The sequence below is a fragment of the Vicugna pacos genome, chromosome 24 (assembly GCF_048564905.1).
Source record: "Vicugna pacos chromosome 24, VicPac4, whole genome shotgun sequence".
Lineage (NCBI taxonomy): Eukaryota > Metazoa > Chordata > Mammalia > Artiodactyla > Camelidae > Vicugna > Vicugna pacos.
In genome coordinates, this window is record NC_133010.1 from 3,644,609 (window position 1) to 3,663,962 (window position 19,354).

At 56.0% G+C, this 19,354-nt stretch overlaps 1 protein-coding gene across 9 annotated transcripts in view; it reads left to right on the forward strand.

Moving 5' to 3' along the window:
• The first annotated feature begins 1,030 nt into the window (after positions 1–1,030).
• Positions 1,031–19,354, forward strand: part of LOC140688970 (ankyrin repeat domain-containing protein 26-like) — a 179,179-nt gene continuing 160,855 nt past the window's right edge. For 7 of the 9 annotated variants that reach the window (XM_072948950.1, XM_072948960.1, XM_072948955.1 and 4 more), the window contains exons 1-5: positions 1,031–1,165; positions 5,901–6,025; positions 8,926–9,084; positions 13,273–13,414; positions 14,743–14,902. The gene's annotated coding sequence lies outside the window, so the exon portion shown is untranslated. Of the gene's footprint in view, positions 1,166–2,894; positions 2,986–5,900; positions 6,026–8,925; positions 9,085–13,272; positions 13,415–14,742; positions 14,903–19,354 lie in introns of all 9 variants that reach the window. The other 2 variants (XM_072948952.1, XM_072948953.1) reach the window with 2 other exon arrangements.

A 19,354-nucleotide genomic window follows, 5' to 3' on the forward strand; every position in this document is an offset into this window, starting at 1 on the left:
CTAACCCTAACCCAGCCCCTAACCCTAACCCTAGCCTTAACCAGAACCTCAAACCCGAACGAGAACACAAACCCTAACCCTATATCAAACCTTAACTTGACCCAACTGCTAACTCTAACCTTATCCTACTCCTGCTCCTCCTCCCCTCTAACCATAACCCTTCTCCTCCTTCTCCCCTAACTCTAACCCCAACCCCTAACCCTAACACCTACCCTAACCCCAAACCTATCCCTAAACTCTGGCTCTGGTCCTGACCTGTAACCTCTAAACCTAACCCTAACCCCTAAACCTAACCCTATCCCTACCCCTAGCCTTAACCCTAACTCCTCCTCCTCCTCCCAAATCCTAACCTTAGCAATAAGCCTAACCCTAAAACCCTAACCCTATAGCTACCCCTACTGCTAACCCCTCAGCCTGAATTTCAGGATTCGCCTGAAATCCTAACCCTAACCCCAAATCCCTAAACCTAACCCCGACCCCAACCCCAACACTAACATTAACCTTGAATACCAACCCCAACCCCAACCCCAACCCTAATCCAGAGCCTGCTCCTGCAGGAGGTCCAGGACTGGGTCCAGTTCCACCAGCCCTGCAGGGAGACCCTGTGCTTGCTTCTTCGTGTGAAGAGAGGGAGCCCCATCTTGGAGGTCCAGTTGGAAACTGGGCCTGGCCAGGGTCTGGGAGGCAGTAACGGGGAGAGGGAGGAGAGCAGAAGTGGGGCCGAGGGGAATAGGGCCGAGGGAAGTGGGGCCGAGGGATGTGAACCCGGCCCGGGCCAGTGGTATTTCTGGTTAGTGCGGACCCGATTGCTGGTGGGGTGGTGGGGTGGGGGCATTGGGGATGGAGACCCGACAGGGGGGCAGGGCGGGCAGGGAGGGCAGGGCGGGCCGGGGGGGCGGGGCCCTTCCCGGCCCCGCCCTCCCAGCCTGGTCCCGCCCGGCCCCACTGTCCAAGGGCGGTACAGCAGGAGACCCCGCCCCAGCGTCCGCCTTGCGGGCGGGAGGAGGAGGGGCGCGCACGCGCAGACGCGCAGACGCCGGAAGCCGCCCAGAGCGCGTAGAAGCTGGACGAGAGCCGGTTGCTCCCGGACCAGCTCCCGGAGGAGGAACGCGGCCTGGGGTCTCGGCCGCCGCGTGTCGTCGTCTCCGCTGCCGCCGCCAGGCAGGTAAGGGGGCGCTGGTGGGGACGCGCAGGTCGGGGAGTCGGCGGGTGAGGCCTGGGCTGTGCCTTTTGGGAGGCGCACAGGGAGGGGTGCGTGGGTGAGGCCTAGGCCGCGCGTCCCGTTCGGGCCCTGAGGCGGGTCCGGGTTCGCCGTCCTGGTTCGTAGTGTACCCCGCCTCCCCACAAGAGTAGCCCCTGAACGCCGCGTCTTCGCTGCCTCTTATGCCGGGGTTTGGAAAAGCAGGTGCAGCTCCGGGAGGTGGGAGGACGCCTGACGGCCCCGGAGCACCTGCGACCGGCCCTCAGACCGTGGCCTGCTCCCAGGGGGCGGGGGCGGTGTGGTCTCGAGGCCGCGGCCGCGGCGGCTGCGGCCGCGGGGGCATGGGGGCTGCCCCGTGCGAGCCCCTGGATGTGTACCCTAGTTCCCCGCGGCCTGGACCCCGCCGGTCTTGCTTCCCCATGTTCGTGGGGTGCACGTGTCGCAGGCAGTCTTCTCCTGGGAGGCGGGCGCTGTGCTGTCAGGTGGGGGGGGTTTGCGGGGGCGGCGGCCTGTGCCGCCGCTGCAGGTGAAAGGGGTCTGCCCCTGCGAGCCTGTTGATTTGCTCCCATCTCCCGGCGGCCTGGCCTGGGGGCGGCCTCCAATGCCCCAGGTTCGTGGGACTCAGGTTACAGATGAGTCTGCTCCTGAGGGGCGGGCGCCGCGTGGTCAGTGTGAGGGGGCAGCGGCAGCGGGAAATGGGAGCAAATCCCCGCGCTCGCACGGGGCAGCCCCAATCCCGCCATCGCCGCCGCTGTCGCCGCCCCCTGACAGCACAGCGCTCGCCTTCCAGGAGCAGGCTGGCCTGTAACCTGTGACCCGCGAACCTGGGGTAGCAGAGGCCGCCCCCAGGACAGGCCGCGGGGAAGATGGGGACAAATGGGCCAGTTCACCAGGGGCAGTGCCACTGTCCATGCCGCTGCCGCAGCTTTGCGGGACGTTTGTTTCCAGGTCAGTTGGCTCTTGGGAGGGAGGCAGGTGCCGTGCGGTTTGGGGGCGGCAGCGGAGAGGGTTGCTGTCCCCTAGTAGCAGGTGGACTTGCTCCCACCTCCCCCTGGCCTGTCCTGGGGGCAGCCTCTGTTGCCCCAGGTTCGAAGAACTCATGTCTTCATGTCAACCTGCTCCTGGGAGGAGGGGACAGTGCAGTCAAGGGGCAGCGTCAGATACAGGCAAGGACTTCCCAGGACTGGGCTGTAGCCCAGGATAACTAATTTTCCTTTCCTCTTTTGCTTCCTCAGTTGGTGGCTGTAGCGTCTTGTCCATTATAGGTTGTTATCAGCTATTGAACATAGGTTTTTGTGCTACACAGAAGAAACTTTTTAAAAAATCTGTTTTTATATATAGTGTAATATTTGTAAATCGTCAACTCTCAGATTTATCCCTTCCCACCCCCTTTCCCTGGTAACCATGAGATTGTTTAGTAAGTCTGCAAGTCTGTTTCTGTTTTGTAGATGAGTTCATAGTGTCTTTTTTTTTTTTAGATTGCATATGTGAGTGATATAATATGGTATTTTTCTCTTTCTGGCTCATTTCACTTAGAATGATGACCTCTAGGTCTATCCATGTTGCTGCAAATGGTGTTATTTGATCCTTTTTATGGCATAGTAGTATTCCAGTGTATAAAAATACCACAACTTCTTTATCCAGTCATCTGTTATTTCATTTAAGTTGCTTCCATGTCTTGGCTATTTTATAGAATGGTGCTTTGAATACTGAGGTGCAAGTATCTTTTCGCATTGGAGTTCCCTCCAGATAAATACCCAGAAGTGGGATTACTGGATCCTAGGGTAAGTCTGTTTTTGTAGTTTTTCGAGGAATTTCCGTACTGTTTTCCATAATGGTTGCACCAAACTACATTCCCACCAGCAGTGTAAGAGGGTTCCCTTTTCTCCACACTCTCCAGCAGTTAACTTCAAGAACTTCTGAGTGATGGCCATTCTGACTGGTGTGAGGTGATACCTCATTGTAGTTTTGATTTACGTTTCTCTGATATTTAGTGATATTGAGCAATTTTACATGTGCCTATTGGCCATTTGCAGTGTTCATTGGAGAAATGCTTGTTTAGGTCTTCTGCCTATTTTTGGATTGGGTTTTTTGTTTTTTGTTATTAAGTTTTATGAGCTGTTTATATATTCTGGAAATTAAGCCTTTGTGAGTCGAGTCATTTACAAATATTTTCTCCCGTTCTGTAGGTTGTCGTTTTGTTTTGCTTTTGGTTTCCTTTGCTGTGCAAAAGCTTGTAAGTTCAGTTAGGTCCCATTTGTTTGTTTATTTTTGCTTTTATTGCTGGGATAGACTGCCCTAGGAGAACATTGCTGAGATGTATGTCAAGTAATGTTTTACCTATGTTTTTTTCTAAGAGGTTTATAGTGTCTTGTCTGTGTGTTTAAGTCTTTAAGCCATTTTGAATTTATTTTTGTGTATGGTGTGAGAGTATTCTAATTTCATTGGTTTACATGCAGCTGTCCAGTTTTCCCTACACCATTTGCTGAAGAGACTGTTTTTATTCTATTGTATATTCTTGCCTCCTTTGTCAAAGATTAATTGATGAAGAGTTTGTGGGTTTCCTTCTGGGCTCTCTATTCTGTTCCATTGATCTATATGTCTGTTTTTGTATCAGTACATGCTATTTTGATTGTAGTTCTGTATTGTCTGAAGTCTGAAAGGGTTATTGCTCTAGCTTCATTCTTTTTCTTCAGTAATGCTTTGGTAATTCTGGGTCTTTTGTGATTTCATATACATTTTAGGATTATCTGTTCTAATTCTTGAAAAATGTCCTGGGTAATTTGATAGGGTTCATAGTAAATCTTTATATTGCTTTGGGTAGTATGGCCATTTTAGCAATATTAATTCTTCCAATGCAAGAACATGGAATATCTTTCCATTTCTTTAAGTCCTGTTTAATGTCCTTGTGTTTTGTAGGTCTCTGCTTATGTCTTTCACTTTCTGGGTCAGATTTATTTGTAAGTATTTTATATTTTTGGATGCAGTTTTAAAACGTATTATTACTTTTGTGAAAAAAAAATGCCACTGATTTCTGTATGTTGATGTTGTATTCTGCTGCCTTGCTGAATTCTATTAGCTCTAGCAGTTTGTGTGTGGAGCCTTTAGGGTTTTCTATAAATCGTATGTCATCCGCATATACTGGCAATTTTCTTTCTTTTCAATTTGAATGTCTTAGTTCTTGTTTAATTACTATGGCTAGGACTTCCAATACTATATTGACTAGAAGTGGTGAGAGTGGGCATCCTTGTCTTGTTCCAGATTTTAGTGGAAAAGCTTTTAGCTTTTCATTGTACAGTACTGTGCTGGGTGTGGGTTTGTCGTAAGTAGCTTTTATTATGTTGAGATATGTTCACTGTATATACCCACTTTGGGAAGACCACGGGCTCAGTGTGGTCAGGGGGCTGGGAGGATGGCAGCAACACTACAGGTGGTAGGAGGAGGGGGGCTGCCCCTTGTGAGCCAGTCATTTGCTCCCATCTGCCCCAGGGCATGGCCTTGGGGCGGCCTAGCTGCCCCGGGTTCACTGGACCCATGTCCTTAGGTCAGTCTGCTCCCAGGACGCTGGCATGGGGCCGTCAGGGGTGGGGGCAGCGGTGGCAGGATGGGGGCTGCCCTGTGCAAGCCCTTGGATTTACTCCTGTCTCCCCAGTGGCCTGGCCTGGAGGCAGCCTCTGCTGCCCCAGGGTTGCAGGACTCACATGTTTAGGTCAGCCAGCTTCCTGGAGGCCTGTGCGGTTTGGTCAAGGAGTGGGGAAGACTGCAGTGGTGGCAGCTGCGAGGGTGGGACGAGGGTGGGACAAGGGAGGCTGCCCTGTGCCAGCCTGTGGGTTTGCTCCCATCTCCCCTGCAGCCTGGACTAGGGGCGGCCTCTGCCGCCCCATGTTCCCTGTAGGCAGGTCCCCTGTAGGCACGTCCCCAGGTCAGCCAGCTCCCAGGAGGTGGGTGCTATGTGTCAGAGAGCTGGGGAGGGGGGCCCACAGGAGTGGGGGGAGCAGGGGTGGCAGCTGGGGGAGGGGGCCTGCCTTGAAGGTGCCAGTCTATTTGCTCCAGTCTCCCTCAAATCCTGGCCTGGAGGCGGTCTTTACTTCCCCAGGTCTCAGGACACAGGTGTCCCAGTCGGCCTGCTCCTGGGACATGGGCACATCTCAGTAGAGGTGAGGACCGGGTGCAGGAGCCACCTGACTGCCACCAGCTGAACCCACAGTGCCAGCCTGTGGTAAGCCAACTGAGTGGGAAATGTGTGCCCCACCAACTTGGGCAGCAAAGGCCGCCCCCAGGCCAGGCGTAGGAGGGACAGGGGAGCCTGGGGCAAATCCGCCGGCTCCCTCAGGGCAGCCCCCTCCCCCTGCCTCCATGGCCACCACCCCTGACTGCACCAGGCCCAATTCAAGTGGCCTGTCCCCAAAGCCCCAGCTTTGCTGGTCCGTGGTGTCGGGGACCTGTAAGTCAGGGCACGTAGATGAGGTTTCCTTCTAGTCGTGTTCTAGAGAGAGGGACGTGCGTGTGAGGTGCACAGCACACTGCTGGCCTGCCTGAGCGCGCGTGCCCTGCACTAGGCCCGTCAGTGGGGAAGACGCCGCGCACGTGTGGTCCTCGTGGCTGAGTGCGAAGGAGTTGGTATAGAAAGGATAGTTGTTTTCACCATGACGGCGGTGTGGCATGGGCATCTAATAAAAAATGCTTTTGGTTTGCCCAGGTGCTTGAATCCCTCTGTCGTCCTGACGGTGACTCGCGGCGCTCTGGAAGACGTGAACTGCTGGAACTCTCTGCTGGAGAGCGGGGAGAGACCAGAAAGACCCTGAGCGCTAGACCTCACCAGGCGTAAGTAAGAGGGAAATGACTCACGCCAGACCCCAGTACTAAGCTAGACAGTGGCAGCAAGAAAGTGGTGTGGCTGGTTGTCAGATTGAGCCTGTGTCAGACTGAATTCCCGGGCAGCCGGGGACCTGTCTTGCGTTAGCAGGACATCACAGCCAATGCGTGCTGCCCTCTGTTGTGTCCTGCTTCCCCACCAGTGTCGTGGATCTGGTCACCACTCCTAGCTGTCACGGTCATGAGTCAGAAAGGCTCCAGGCTCCGGAGTTGTGGGACGCTCACTTTTGGGGAGTGCCTGATAGATAGTCCCCCTGCACTAGGGCTGCCCGTTTCTGCAGACTAGAGTCCTCAGTGCCTCCACTAATCACTGTGAGAAAGAAGCTTTGATTACCACTTACTTGTGGCTTATACCTCGTTGTTGAGGGTCCTTTCATGGAGTGGGATTTCTTAAAAGCTTACCCACTGTAATTGTGAGCACTAAGAGAGCTGGTCTCTTTAAGATTGCTAGCCATGCAGGAGAGCCAGGGCCACGTGGCGAGCTACAGGGTGGAGGAGTCCCACCTGATCTCTGAAGCTGTGCCGCTGCCATCCCCTCCTTTGCATTTTTTTGGGACTGCATTTCTTGGTCCACGGTGATCCCAGGCATTATGTGCATTAGTCAGGGGGAAAGAAATGACTTTTATAGCTTAGCCTGATAAGATGTTTAAGGAGTGGATGGGGAAAGGGCTGGCTCCAAGCCAGCCGAGTTCCAGTTGAAAAGGAATCACGTGTGCTTATCTTCATGCGGGCAGGTGACCAGGGGTCAGGTGCGCTCTGTGGAGAGAGGGTTGGCTGGAGCGGGTGCCTATTCCTGGAACACTGGGGGCCTGGCCTGCCCGTTTCTTAACCAGCCTTGTCTCCTCGCAGCCCTTGTCTGGGATGAGGAGTTAGGGAGCCTTCCGTTTAGTGAAGGAGGACTTGGATGTGGGAGGCTGAGCTGGTGGGTGGAGAACAGAGCCACATCCCAGCCCCTCAGCAGCATGGAGAGGTGGGTGCAGTTCAGCGAGACGGGGCTCCCGGGGGCTGGTGCAGTCGCCCATTTGGGAGCATAGAAGTCATATTACAGGAATTGTGTGAGGAAGACGTGGTGAAAGGGCGCACAGAGAGACTGTCCGAACAGAAGGACTGCAGAGCTGGGGACACACGGCAGGCTCGCTGTGCCTCCTTGTGAGGGGCCCGTAGCCGTCCACACGCCTGCACACTGTGTGCAGAAGCAGGGCGTTCAGGGCCGGGGGGCACCTCGCCAGTGTGCTCAGCCTGGTACCGGGCTTGTCGGGAGACAGGAGCTGCGTGTCAGCGTTGGTGAAGGACCTGGGAGGGCTTCCAAGAGGCAGCATCCGGGCTGGGCCTGTGTCATATTTGAACAAGGTGGACACATGTGAATCAGCCCTGAGTGTTGGAGCAGGAGTGAGATTTGGCCGTGAGCTCACAGGCTCAGGACATCTGCTCTGTTGTGGATGTAGATGTGGTTGGACTGTGAGCACCTGCTGCTGGGAGGGACTGAGGGTGAGTAGTCTGTGTTGGGCTGTTGGAGGGTGGTGGCAGTGCGACCCTGTGTGATCCTGGTCTCCTGGCCTGCCTTCCTTCTCACAGACAACGTCCTAACCACAGGGCTTCAGTGTCCCCTACCCTCGACTAGGCCTCCTTGCCCTTCTTGCTACAGCATGTCAGCACTGTCTGGGGAGTCCCACTGACACACCTGCCGGTCAGGGCCGCCTTCGCACCCCCAGGCTGGGGAGGAGCCGGGGCGCCGAGGCTGACCCCCGCCCCTCCCTCAAGGCCTCCTTGCACTTCTGTCCCTTGGAGCACACCAGCCAGGCCTGATGCTGCTTCCTGTTCCAAACTTTTTAAAAGTAAAATAACGTCTGCCTTTTGGGGAAAAGTGGAAAACAGCATCAGAGGGCGTCACTGTGGCCGTGGAGCGTGTCCTGAGCTCTGACTGTGCCACCAAAGGCGCGTTGTGCGCCTCCTGCGCTCACTTCACTGTGGGCGTTGTGGGGTTGGAGGAACCGTGCGGGGTGCCCTCGGGGGCCCCTGAGAGGATTTCTGAGCGCAGCCCTCCTCCACCACTGCGGGGAATCTCTTTACAAGGAGCCTTTAAAGCCACCTCCTGTTACCTCGCACAAGTGCTCCTGGGATGCTGCCCCCACCTCCAAGGGTGGTCGCGCCCGGGGCTTCGCCTCAGGACTTGGAGCTGTTGTGTCCCCAGCAGGGGCTGGAGCCCAGGGTCGTGAGCGGCTGGGGAGGTGGGGTGCGCACCGGGGCCTGCAGTCTGATTTCAGTGTCTGCACGTTTTGTCTTGTTTTCTCCCACAAGTGACTGAGGCACAGTTTGCAGCCCACGGAGTCCATCTGTTGTTCAGGGCAGGTTTGCAGAGCCTTGGGCCTCCCTGCAGGCTGGGTCTGCAGCCCACCCTCTCAGTCAGGGGCCCAGGGTCAGAGCTTGCCTGTTCCCAGGGCTCCTGGGACTGTTAGATGCTCCCTGTGGCTCTCATGTGGGCCTCTGGCTAGCAAGCAGGGGTGAGCGCCCCGCCCAGGGCAGTGGTGCACAGAGACGGCTCGGGGTCCTGGGATTCAAATCCTGGGCTCATTTCCCTTCAGGGCTGCCCTGGGTGGGGAGGGGAAAGGGGGGGTGTTATGCCTTGTGAGATGGCCAGTGGCCAGGGAGCTGCGGGGAGCCAGCCCGGAGCAGTTCATAGTTCAGGGGTTGGGCTGATGAGGTCAGGAGACCCCCATGCTCCTTCTCCTCTGAGCACTATGCCCGGCCTCACAGCAGGGGCAGCACAAGGCCCGGCTTTCCTGTCCTCGTGGCATCCCGGGAGCAGACAGCGGGGACCCATCCCCACGTCCTGTGTCTGTTTGCTGCAGGTCCATGGCCGAGGCCACTGAGGTGGACCTGAACATGCGTGTGGGGCTGCACACTGGCAGGGTCCTCTGCGGGGTCCTGGGCCTGTGCAAGTGGCAGTACGATGTGTGGTCCAACGATGTGACCCTGGCCAACGTCATGGAAGCTGCCGGCCTGCCTGGGTGAGTCTGGGACCCTGAGGGCAGGTGTGGGGGATTCTAGTCCGACCTTCTGTGTGGGGATCTGGGAAGCCTGGCCATCTTGGCCCCCCACCAACATGGAAGAGACTTTCTCTGGGCTGGTTCAGGCACCTGACCCCATGAACCCCACAGAAAGCAGGCTAGTGGGCCCTGGAGGAGGAGACTGGAGGTGGGGGCTGTGAGCCGGGCTCGGAGCTGTCCGGAGTGCTGACGGCCTCGTCGCACTTCGCTTCTTTCTCAGACTCAGAGGGGAACGTGCTGTGGCTTCAGAGCCCCTCTGGGGAAGTTACAGGTTTCCTCCTAGAATGGGGATGAGTTCTCAATGGTCTGTGCACTTCTGATGCATTCTAACTACATTTGCCTTCTCTGGGCTCATTTTCTTCAAACCTTTCACAAAGCCGAGGCATAGTATACTGTATGAAAAACAAAACAAAACAAAACAAAACAAAGCAAAGCAAAAAACTACAGAAGCTCCCCTTCCTCCCCTAGCTGGGGGTGGAAGGACATGGATGTGGCTGCAGGAAAGGGGGCTCTGAGGCTCACGCTCGAGGTCCCGCCATCCTGATTTCCTCCCCTTAGAGGAGATCACAGGATGTGCTCACATCTACTGCAGAGACCAGCAGTGGCTCCCAGGTGCTGGAGTTGAGCGTTAGACACCCGCACACCCACGTCTGCTTCTGCACACGTCCTGTGAACGTCAGGGCAAAGCTCTGCACCCTCTGCTCTGGCCTCTGACCTTCGCTGCCTGCCCTCTCCCCATGGCCTGTTCTCACCCTGCAGGCCTGGTGTCCTCTGGGCACATCCTTCCCCCTCCCTCCCGGCCTGATCTCAGGGGAGGTGGTTGAAACACGCAGCCCTGTCCCTGTGCTGAGGCCCTGAGCTCGGCTGGGGACAGCCAGGATCCAGCGGTTCTCGCTCTGGACAGCGGCTGCTAACCACAAGGAAGGCTTACTGGAAGCACAGTAGTAGCAAGCATGGAAGTTAGAATCCAGCAGCAGAAAAAGGGAGGTGGGAGCTCAAAATCATCTTGAATACCACAGCTGAGCCAGCCCCGGGAGTGACCACGGCATTTCTAAATGGGCTCAAAAACCACACGATTTTTGTCTGTATCCCGGGCTGCCTCTGAGCGTCCCCTTGGGGGGGACCCTCGCTGCCACTGACCCCTCCCTGCCACCCCCCTTCCTGCCAGCCCCCCACTCCCCTGTCCTCCACCCTTCAGCACAGGGCCTTGGGGGGTTGCTGTAAGCACCCTCTCACTGTCCCTGCCCCTCCCCCTCTGGCAGCCAGAGCGACCCCCCACTGACAGCACTCCTGCCGCCCCACTGTGCCACACAAATTCCTGACCCTTAGCTGGCTAGGTGGTGACAGGAGCTGCCCACCTCTCTCCTCTGCCTCCCTGCTGAGGTCCTGTCCTGTGCGTTCCGTCTGCCCTGCAGCTCCACAGTTGAGGACAAGCACAGATTTCCCACCGCTAGGCAGCCCCTCCCCCGGCCCTTCGCCTGGCCAGCGCCTCTTTCAAGTTCAGACTGACCTGCAGCTTCCCTTCCCTTGTTCCACCTACCAGACCTGCAGGAGGGGCTGCCTCCTCCCTGCCCTGTTCTCTACTTCTTCCCTTCTCTTCTCCACCCCACCCATTTCTAAAAGATGGTCCCCCACCCACCACCAAAGAAATGCTGCCAGCCAGGAGCACAGTGTTACTGAGCACATGCTGTGTGCAGGCACTGTTCCAGGAGGTGGGCTTCGGCAGCGGAGACAGACCCCGGCCCTGGTGGAGTTCATGTTCTTAGGGGGCCACAGGGAACACTACAGGGAATGCAGAAGAGGGGAGCATGACACAGGGCGGGGCAGTGTTAATCAACACAGAGCTGGGCGTGGGGCCCTGAGCCTGGGGGTCCTTTATCACCTGTCAGGCCAGGTCTCCCCACCACTGAGGTGAGAGGTCGGTTGGGCTGGTCAGGGGTCTGGGCTGGAGGTTGAGTGTGTGTGGGGGGTCACAGGCACTCGGGGCACTGATGCCTTGGAAACTCCGTGCCAATCATGAGAAAGAGAGATGATGATGAAGGGCCAAGCCTGGGCCCCAGGTCCCTGAGAGAAGGGGAGCAGGGAGAGGTGGGGGCGGTTAGAGGGAGCGCGGGCAGCCGGAAGGAGTGTGCCCCCAGAGGAGGAAGGGCTGTCAGCTGTGTTCAGCGCTGCTCTTTTGCAGCAAAATGAGGACTGGACACCAGGTCAGGTGCATGGGGCCAGCGGTGGCCTCAGCAGATGGTTCAGGGCACCGGGAGGGCGAAAGCATGGGCGCTTCCAGGAGGCAGTGCACTGCAGGTCTCCCAGGCAGGGAGGTGGGAGGAGCGGAGGGAAGCTGCCTGATGAGTGGGGACAGGGGCTACCGAGCCCGCCCTCCCCAGTGCCTTTAGGGGCCTGGCACACCTGGCATGTGCATCCCTCAAGGTCCTGCCCTGTCCTTGGGATGGGGGCAGTGATAGGGGTTTTCTAGTAACCTGAGACCCCCCAGGCCCCTGGAGATGACATCCACCCCCAGGAGGTGACATCCACCCCCAGGCTTCTCACCATTTCCTCACTTTGCCTCCCTTTAGGATTGCTGTTTCTTGCGTTAACTCGTAATGTGATTTTTTTCTTTTGCTTGCTTTCTCCACCCAACCATCCATTCCCCATACTTCCTTCCAAAGCCATGGGAGGAATAAATCACCACTGTGTCTTTACCCCACCCTCTCATGCTGGGACTCCTGAGACTCAGTTCATGGGCTCCTTCCCAAGTCCCTAGGCCCTGGGTGGTTGTCTTGGAGAGGCCAAGGCCAGGGAGGGGTCTGCTCCTTGCATGGTGACAGCTTCCATCTTCTTGGCAGCAAGAGACCACACACCCCGCTCTGCTGCCCCAATCACATGCAACTCCTGGTCTGCCCCAAACTGGTGTGCTGGGTGCATGTTCCAGGCTGCCATAGAAGCAGGTGAAATTGGATCCTGAGCAAATGCTCCTCCCCACCCCCAGGGGCCCTCAGGCCAGAACCAGCTCCAGCACGTGGTGGGACCCCCACCCCAGGCCTCCAGGCCTCATGTCTCCCCACCCCTGCCATCGTGGACAGGACAGTCTCATAAGTAAGCGGGCCTCTGGTGCCAGGGGCCTTGGAGGTGGCAGACACTGGGCATCCCCACCCTCCGTCCCCGGGGACGGAGCGCTCCTGTGGCTGACTGTCTCCACTCCCACCGCACATGCTGGTGAGCAATCGCCCCTGGTGAGTGTGGCCAGCGCTCACTAGTGAGAGGGCTCTGTCCCCCTTAGTGACTTTGCTGCTCAGGACCAGCCAGGCCCCCAGTTTCTCCGCGGGTCCAGACTGGGACCCTGGGTGCCGTCCGTTCCCACCACGTGCATTTAGGGCCTCCTCGCCCGAGACTCCTCTTCTTTCCCAGGCCTGGGATGCTGTGTGCTGAGCGCCATGGCCAGCGTTCCTGTCTCCCTGTGGGCCCCACAGCTCAGCAGCAGGAGTGCCGTCCATCTCTGTTGTGGAAGCAAAGGAAAAAGGGAGGGAGGACCAGTGAAAGCATGAGCACACACACACGCATTTCTAGAGACCTTTGGTGCGTGGTGTCCCTTTTGCAGTTCAGGGCCAGGCTGATGGGGAGACAGTCCCAAGTGCTCTCAGAGCCAGCCGTGGGGGGACACTCACTCCTGCCTCAGTGCCCTGCATGTGTCCCCCTCCTCATTCCCCTACCCCGAGGCTGGCAAGGAATTCAGGAGATTGTGCAGAGATGCGAGGACTTAGCGCTCAGGCCTTACTAAGGGGCGGGAGCTCAGGCTGTGTGTCTAGGTCGTGTGGGATCGGTTTCTGCTCAGGTTGCGCTAACGGTGAGGATTTCTCCTTCTGTTGCCAGAAAACTCGCTTGGGGGAGTGTGAATGCCGCCCACAGCGTACTGTTCCCACCTGCCCCCCGTTGTGTGGGGGCAGTGTGGGCCTGATGTTGGACTGGGTCCTCCCACCCTGCAGGTTTCAGGGACAGACTGCCGACTGGGGAGGGGCCTCGCTTCTCCCCTCACCTGGCCGCCCTCTCCTTCCCCATCGTCTCTACTGAATCCTGACACTTGGTCCTTGTCTCCCTCTGGCCCCTACTCCCCTCTGCCTGAATGTTCTTTCCAAATCTCTGCCTCCTTTTCTGTAGGAAGGTTCACATCATAAAGACCACCCTGGCATGCCTGAATGGTGACTGTGAGGTGGAGCCGGGCCATGGACACGAGAGGAACAGTTTTCTGAAAACTCATAATATCGAGACCTTTTTTATCGTGCCCTGACATAGACGAAAGGTAGGTTCCAGAACCCTTCCTGTGCTGCGCCTTCTCAGAGACTAACGGCTCCTTTTTTCTCCTCAGATCTCTGCTTCTCAGGCCTTGAGCTCTGTGCACACTGGAGGGTGTCCCCACTAACCTTGTCCCTGGGCCTGGCCTTAGCACATGGGGAGGGCAGTAGGGGAGGGCAGGGGGACTTAACTTGAGGTCAAGGCCCTGGGGACCTCAAGGCCTGGGCCATCCTGTGTCCTCCCGCACCTCCCCTCTGCCTCTCCTGTAATCAGGTTTGAGAACCCTCTGCAGGAAGTCAGGGAAGGGGTGCCCTATGGATTGAGGGATCTGTGCACACAGGAAGGCTTGTGACCATCGTGTGTGGGGTGCTGGAGGTCACTCTGTCAAGAGAATGCGACCTGGACATGATTGAGGGTGACTGAGCCACTTCCAGGGCTCAGGTGAGGGGCGCTGGGCTCAGGTGTGGCCCCAGTGCTCCTTCAGGACACAAGTAGGTCAGATGCAAGGGAAAACTTTGAGTTTTGCTGCCTGGCGCATCCACAGTCCCTGGGATGCAGTGGTGCTCACGTGACATGGGGACCGTGGACAGGAGTGGCACTGGCCAGGAGAGAGAAGTGGGGCTCAGAGGGGTCAGGCAGGCACGGTGAGTTGAGTCCTGAAAAAGGGAGTGAGTGTGCGGGCAGACTGCAGGTGTGAGCATGGCTGGGAGGAGGGCTCGGAGAGAGGTTTGGGTGACCAGCGGGGGTCAACCTGGGGACATGGGAGCGAAGGGCAGGGGCTGAAGAGGGAGGCCTGTGGGCCACTGCAGGGATGCAGGAGGCTCTGAGCTGGAGAGGGAGCCTCGGTGCCCTGCACGGATGCTACCCCACACGTCATGCAGAATCAAGCACCAGCGTCAGGTATGGCTGCAGTTTCGGGGTGAGCGGGGTGATGAGGTCTGTACAAGGAGCAACCCCTTTGGAGAAGTTTGGGATGAGAGGGAGAGAAAAAGGCAAAAGGCAGAAGGGGAGTCTGCAGGAAGGCCCCCGGGGGCTCATGGGTGACATTCATCAGCCTCATGCTGCCCCAGCTGGGCGAGGGCCCTGACTACGCACAGGAGTCCGAATCCACCCCGGGATTCGGGTCACTGATCTGGCTTTCAGAGGCCTTCAGGGTATCTGAGAGCTGCGAGTTTGGAACTGGGTTGCTGGTTATGCTCCCTGCTGTGTCTGGTGAGCAGCAGGCCTTGAGCAGGTGGCTGTGACCTCCTTGCTCATCACATTTGTGCTCCCTTCCCAACAGGCAGGATGAGTTTGTCCACTCACAGTGTTTCTCTTTGCCCCACGTCTGCACAGATAATTCCAGGGCTGATTCTCTCGGACATAAAACCGGCCAAAAGGATGAAGTTCAAGACCGTGTGCTACCCACCTGCTGGTGCAGCTCATGCACTGCCGGAAGATGTTCAAGGCGGAGATCCCTTTCTCCAGTGTCATGACCTGTGAGGATGATGACAAGGTAGGTCAGCCCCAGTGTGCAGGGCCTCGGCAGACACCAGCTGGGACCACATTTTCCCCATATCTGCTTGGCATTGTGTTACCAAGTCCAAACTCGTTCTGCTCGCCACACGACAGGCCGGTAAATCGGGAGATGAGGTGCTGGGGCAAGGAATAGCGGTTTCGTTCGGAAAGCTGGCAGACTGAAAGGATGGCAGACTAATGTCCTGGAGAACCATCCTTTTCAAGTCAGAATTCAGGCTCCTTTTATACTAAAAAGGGGAGGGGTGTGGTTGATTGTTGCAGACTTCTTGGTACAGGAATTCTTTGCTCTTGCAGCTGTCTATGTGGGTCAGGTCATGGTGTCCCTGTAAACCTCCAGTAAAACAAATGGTATTTTCTATTCTGCAACTTGTTATCTTTATGTAAGTGCAAGAGCGTTAATATTCAAAATGATCAGAGTCTAGAGAATAGGCTTCCTGTCTATTTCAGACAGATGTAATATGGAGTGAGATCTGTTTCTTTTCTGTTACAATCTGCGCTCCAACACCTGCCCTTCCACTGACGCCTGTGCCTCCTGAACGTTCTCTCTTTCCCCGTCATTTGTGTTCACGGGTCTGCACGGCAGTGACCGATTGCCTGTTTCCTGAGATTGCATGGCCGCCTTCTGCACTCTTATTTTCTCTGCCTTGTGGGTTTTATGCCTTTAAAAGAAACTTCATCACTTTTTCAAAGCTTTTCAGGAAGCAGCAAACTCCTGCTGTCCCACTTGTGGTGCCTTATCCTAGAGGGATTTTTTTGTGACTTTGCTTTTGAGCTCATATTTGGGAGAACTTTATTTGGGAATCCCTTAAGAGCTCTGATGATGAACTCCCTCAAGAAGATTGGCCTTTCCTCTGTCAGCCCTGCCGGTGGCTTTAAACTAAATGCTTGGTTTGTGGTTTTGATACAGGAAAATTGCGGTGCAAGAGGATGGCCGTGTCCCAGGTCTCAGTTAAGTCCCTAGGATGCACCTTGCCAAGTGTGGGTCCTTGGCTTCGCACCTGAAAGAATTCAAGAGTGAGCCACAGCTGAGTGAAGGTAGATTCATTCAGAGAGAGATACATGCCAGAGACAAGAGTGTGGGCCCTCTCGCTCAGAAGGGAGAGTGACCACGAGGTGTGGGGTTGTCAGTTTTTATGAGCTTGGTAACTTCATATGCTAACAGGTGGGAGGGTTAGTCCAGCTACTTTGGGGAAGGGGTGGGGGTTACAAGGAATCCGACCACTGCTCACCCTCTGACCTTTTGTGGTCTGCCTTGAAACTGTCTTGGCCCCTGTGGGAGGGCCAATTAGCATGTGATTGTATTTTAATAAGTGTAGATTGAAGCTTGAGGTTTAGTGGGATATGAATCTTCCACCTTCTTGGTGCTGATTGCTGTCTTTCTGTTAATGGCTGTGCCCTACCCCCCTCCCTCCGGTTTCAGTTTCTAGAAGTCTCAGGTGGGGAAGCTGGCCCCAGATGGCAGGCAGGTGCAGACACACTGCTGAGGTCCCCCGTGGCAGAGCTGGGTCTGAGACAGGCCAGCTTTTTCGCCTTCCCCACTGCACAGTCTCCACTGGTCAATATTTGCTGATGGAGCCTCTCAGGGCCTGGGGTTCAGCCAGAGGGCTTCAACCTCCCTGCTCAGGCCCCAGCTTTTCTGTGAGAGCCTGGGAAACATTAAAGGGCTCAGGAAACTCTGGTCTCCGCAGACTGCAGCAGCCGGGGCAGCTCCCCTGGTGGCCCCATTCCCTGGCCTGCATCCCTGCTGTCTTGAGACTTCTGGCCCCCGGTCATTTTCCTTACTTTCTTGACTGTTGAGTTTCAAAGTATGTGTGAGTTAATATATTTGCCCAGAATTTGTAACAGGACAACATTCAGGCTTTCTTGTTGCCAATATTGCCAGAGTAGAAACAGGGATTTAATCGCTGTTGTCTTCATCCAGCGTCCCCACCCCCAGCCCTCTTGACTGAACTTGACCCCTCGGGGATGGAACTGGGTGAGGGGAGTGAGGCGCACAATTGAAACGTCTCCAAAATGCAGGATCAGGATAAGTAATAGTAATAATAATGAGTACAATATTTTAAAAAATCAAACATAACCCAAAAGAATCCACAAGGAACAAAAAAATCAAATTTCAGGTGAAGCCAGGGCAGTCCAGAGCCATCCTGGAGCCCGAGTCAAGGGCTGCTCTCCCCCAGAACTCCTCAGAGAGGAGGATTGATAAGACCTAAGGGTCCAGGCTTTTCCCGGGTAGAGCATGCTGACCGGCGGCAGGAGCCTGTGACCCCTGGATTCGACCTGATTAACCCACAGAGTTAGGGTCGGTCTTTCCTTTGCTGGGACTGAGCAGCCTCCTCGGTGTCCCCCCTTGGACCTCAGAGCTCCAGCAGCACCCACCCCCGCTCCTCCCATGGCTCCTGAAGTCCGGGAGAAATTGCACACCTGGGCTCACTGGCCCACCTTCTCTAGCTGGTGTCTCCAGACCCCTCTCCTGACCCTGTGGCCCAGGACCCTGCAGAAACACTGCAGCTCCATCCCTCCCATCCCGGGTGGGCAGACCTGCCTGCTGCAGGGCCCCTTCCCTCACCCCACTTCATACCAGTGTCAGGAGTCACGATTGGATTCCTGGATTCCCACATCCTGCATGTCTTTCACCTGCCTGGCTTTGTGGCCTTCCCTGGGAGCACGAGAGGTGGGGTCCTGGGTTTCGTCCTTGGGCCCTCTGTCCCACAGTCTCCCACAGGCCCCCTGTGGGCTCAGGGCCCCCAGACCCCAGCTCTGACTGGCTAGCCCCTTCCCCCCTTGGAAGAAACCTTGCAGTGAGCTATAGGGTAGTGGGTGCATGTGTACCTCAGCGTCTGCTCCCCCAGTGATTGTTTCTGTCACCTTGTGCCCTCACTCCAGGGTCCAAAGCCAAGCTCCCATCTATCATGTGGTTTCCAGGCTCCCTATTTGAGCTCCCTGCCCTGGGAGGGTCCCTGCTCACCCCCTGCCCGCACCCTGGATAGCAGCTGGCTAGTACATCCAGACTCAGCTACACACTGTCTTCTCCACCTTGGTCTCCATCTCTGACCCCTCGCCCCATGGGCAGCCTCTGTGGGCCTGGCACTTCCTCTCCTGGCAGGGCAGGCAGTGCAGCCCCCACAGGAAGGTGCCGTGGGCTGGGGGCCGAGCTGGGAGCCTGGGCCTCTGCTGCCTGGCTCTGCACCTCTTCATCGCCACTGGCCTTGTGATTAGTGAGAAAGAGTCCAGAATGGGGCTGGTAGCAGCGTCTGCAACATGGGATGGCATCAGGGTGAAGATGGGGCAATGACAGGCAGGTGGCCTGAGGCGGGAGGTCCTTGGTGGTCCTGGAAGGATGGATTGGAGAGGCTGTACATGGGCAGGGCCAGCCTGGGCACGTGGGGGGATGATGTGAGTGACCCGTCAAGTGATCGCGTGCATGGGGAGCAACCCCATCCACCTGCTGCCTCTCCCCGGCGGGTCTCAGATCCTGCCTCTGCTTTAGGACGAAGTCTGTTTCATCATTCTTGTTCCTGGCGTCCATTTACTTCATCTGCATCTCCAGGCCTGACAGCCTGATCAAGGTGGCCTTGGAGATGGAGCAGGGAAAATCGGTGGGATCAGGGCAGTGGGTTCCCCTGCCTTTTGTGTCTTCGCACCATGTTTTGAGAAATCGTGTCCCAAGTTTGGGGAGCGACCTGCAGATGTATGTGGTTAGCTTCAGACCACGGTCCCTCTTGGGTCTGCCTGGTCTCTGTCCTCTCCTGGATCAGGGCTGTGGGAGCCCAGAGTGGGTTGGCCACGAGGGGGCGATGCTGTGCAGGGCGCCTCCTGGCAGTGCCTGGGCTGTTGGGGTTAGGTCTCGGGGATGCTAGCTGGGTCTTCCTGGACTGCTCCCCTTAATGTGCAGGGACAAGCACCTGCCGTAAACCCCGACCCCCACGAGGTTACACTTGTTCTGTTTCTTCAATATTCTTTTCTGATCATAAAATAATTTATGGTGGAAAAAAGTATAGGAAAATACAAAAATGCACAAAGAAGACAATGAAAAGCATTCATTTACAGTCCAACTGCCTGCAATCAGTTTATCGTAAACATTTTGGTCTTTCTTAAGTGTGTGTATATACGTTTTTGAGTAAAATTGATGGGATGATGCTTGTTTGCTGCTTGTTTATTTTCACTTGCCAATATTTCCTTATCTTAGTGAATATTCCTCAAAAATAGGGTTCTTTAATCACTATGTGGATTTTCAGCCTAAGGAGAGACCATTTAGTTAATCAACTTCCATTGGTATTTAGGTCATTTCTGGTTTTTGTTTTGGTTTTTTCTTTTTAATCAAAGTAAATAATTGACAGCATTTTTGCCCACGAAAGTGCGTTTACATCTCTGATCACTTTGTGTGATGAAATTCTCTGAATCGAGTGTCTGTGAAAGTGAGTCTGTAGCT